A 3,274-nucleotide genomic window follows, 5' to 3' on the forward strand; every position below is an offset into this window, starting at 1 on the left:
AACCCCGATCCGTTTGCTACCACCGTTACATTTTTATTCAATTGAATAAATTCGAAAGCAAGAAAACTATTTTAAAAAAAAAATTGTTAAATTATTTATAATTTGAGTCAGAGTTGTACTTGCTCCTTTTCATTTAAAAAGTTAAAACGAGATAATGCTGCTTGTCACAGTCAAAGTATATAATTTACCCAAAAACTATTTTCTAAATGAAAAAGGTTATAAATGGTAGAAATGTTTTTAAGAAATTTGGTGGAACTAATGTGTGAGTATTTAGCACGAAGAAAACGACATTTACTATGTTTTTGATTAGTTAAATTACTATTTAACCGATTTGATTCTGTTGGTTAAAGTTAAGTAATATTACTTAATAAAGTCTCGTTATTCTAAAAACTTATGTTTAAATAAAAAATACTTAAAAGAATATTTTAAGTATTTATATTAAACTTCAAATTAAAATAAATATTTATTTTATTAATTTTAATATATGAGTGATTCTCTGGTACAAAATGCTCAAACTTATATGAGATATTGTAAGATTAATAACTCGTTTAAATAGTAAATATTCATTTTGGATCCTATTTGAGATTTCTTAATCGAAAATTAAAAAAAATACATCGAAATAATTACTAAAGTTTTAAGTTTTTTTTAATCAGATTATAATTTCTTTCAGCTTCTAATTATTATGTGTAGTTCATAAAAACATCTAATTCTAACATATGTAAGAAAAACAAAAGTAGATAGAAGTGATTATTTCTTAAAAAAAAATACAGTGAAACGGGCCTTACAACGAATAGTGACGATACAATATATTAGGAACTTTTTCTATTTTTGTTAATTACATATTTCATTTTAAGAGAAAGTGTGAAATCATATGCGTCAGTGAAGAATAAATAATTAAAATTATAATAATTCTATAAATTATTATTGCAATGCATATTAATCGGTAATTTTACAATTTACCAAGACATATATGAAATCAATTGAAATAATAAAAGTTTGAACATATTTAGGTGTTCAATGCATTTCTACAAGCATGTTGGAATTAAATGCAACAACTTTAAATTAAAACTTCATAATATTAAGTTCTGATTATGTAAACTTATACACTCAGCTTAAATATCTTGATTCCTATTCTTTTCGTAATTTTTTGTGATAATATGACAATTATATTCTACCAAAAAATCTTGCATTTTGATAAGTATACAAAACATATCAAAGTTTATTACAATTTAATTAAAACTAAAATGTTGTATTTTCGTGAAGAATTTTTCTAATAAAATTTTTTTCATTATCATATTGTACATTGATGACACATGTTGATTATCCGTGATAACATGAATGTCCCTTAAAAAATCAAGAGAGAGTTGATCAAGTATTTTGTAATGAAGGATTTGAGTCTAAAAAACAAATATAATTTATGTTTTAAAGTAGGATATTTAATTAAAACATAAATTATATTATTTAATAATAAAAATAATTGTGAAGTGGGTGCAAAAGATTAGATGGTTGATAATCAATTTTTACCCAAATTGAATTTTACTTTCAAAACTAGCATTGTTGTATTCTAACAATAAGATAGTCTTACATATTACAATTTCATGAAAAATGAAAAAAGATATAAGATGATTTAATCACAAGATGCATATATTTTGTTTCAGTTGAATATAACTTGTTGACACCAAGCCATTTAAAGAAGTTTTTGCTTTTGGGATGAAACGTAAGTTAAAAAGTTTTGATATTCATTCTTGAACTTGAAGAAAAGTATTACGAAATCAATCATATCTAATAATTCTTCAAATAAAACATTATATATATCCATATTAGATTAACTGTAAAGAAAGAGCATTGGAAGTGTCAAAGTCCCACACCGAGGCCCTATGTCACTCCATGCCCCCTTGTTTCCTGGACCTTTCTCTATAATACTCACTCTCACTTTTCACCAACATTTTTCCTAAACCCTCGAACTTTCGATTCGTGCCATTCTTATTTAATTTACCATTTTCTGCTTCCTTCAAACTTCAAAAGATAACCCTCTTCTTATGCATGCACAATAAACCCTTTCTTTCCTCGTCTACACACCATGTGTTTGATAAAATCCCTCAATGAATCGAAATTATCTACTAATTCTTTAAACACGATTTTATGTTAAATATTAAAAATACATTTTATTAAAATTTTAAATATTTTTTTAATATATTTTAAAATATCAAAATTAATAATTAATGTATTATGAAGACAAGTTTAAAAAATAATAAAACATAAAATCTAAATTCTTCCTCGATGCCTAACACTTCTATCGAGATTGATATCAAGGGATTCCTTCCGGTCAACTCTTTATGATTCACCGCACAAAGTTATGATTTCCACATTTTGTTCATTGAACCCATTTTTGTGAAATGAATTAAAGGAATTAAATTTAACCCGTTCATGTTGTTTCAACAAAAAGCGTGCTTTTGGTTCCATTAATCCCTTCTTTCAAACTTTTCTGCCTTCTCACTCTTCCCCAACCGCTCATGCGACATTGATACTTAACATAATACAGGGTTCAGATGTTTAAAATTTAGTTAAATGTTACGTCATAATTAATTTTGAGGGATCCAACTTAACTTCCGTGATTCAATGACCTTGAATCCTTAGTTAATACTATTTAAGATGTATGCCAAATATTCTGCCAAACTCTCCTCCTACCTAATGTATATTTGGTGTATTTTTAATTGGATAAACTTATTTTATTTTAAAATATAAGTATAAAATTCATAATTGCAAAAACTAAGATTATTTAACTAGTTTTCTTCCTTAACACAGTTTTTCATGTAATAATATTAGAAAAAAAATGTACGACGGTAGCCAACGGATCGGGGTTTGAACCCGACGTGAATCGAACACGCAACCGTCTGATCTGGAGTCAGACGCGCTACCATTGCGCCACGGATCCGTTGATGACAGCTTTACATATAAAGTTATACTATCCTTGTACAACCTTTTAAAAAAGTATTATCTTGATGATTCTAGAGATTCCAGAAGTTCATAGGAGTTTATTTTGTATTAATTTTAACGAAATAATAAATGATGTATTAATGTGATCAATTTATAACTTCATTCCAGTTTTGCCTTTTGAGATTTCACTTTAATAAAATAGGTGCGCGCCAATATTATAAACTAGGTTCCTTAATTTCAAGGGAAATTTTTTACTATATCTACTTTTAATTCAAAATTTATAATATTCTGTATTTTCCTTTAATATTTTAGTTGGAGTGAATAGGTTTGTTTGAGC

At 26.4% G+C, this 3,274-nt stretch overlaps 1 non-coding gene across 1 annotated transcript; it reads right to left on the reverse strand.

The window, feature by feature from the left end:
- Positions 1 to 2,863: 2,863 nt before the first annotated feature.
- TRNAW-CCA lies at positions 2,864 to 2,935 on the reverse strand. The gene has a single exon. It is a non-coding gene; the product is annotated as a tRNA-Trp (tRNA).
- Positions 2,936 to 3,274: the final 339 nt, after the last annotated feature.

This window comes from Vigna unguiculata, chromosome 9 (assembly GCF_004118075.2).
Source record: "Vigna unguiculata cultivar IT97K-499-35 chromosome 9, ASM411807v1, whole genome shotgun sequence".
NCBI classification, from domain to species: Eukaryota; Viridiplantae; Streptophyta; class Magnoliopsida; order Fabales; family Fabaceae; genus Vigna; species Vigna unguiculata.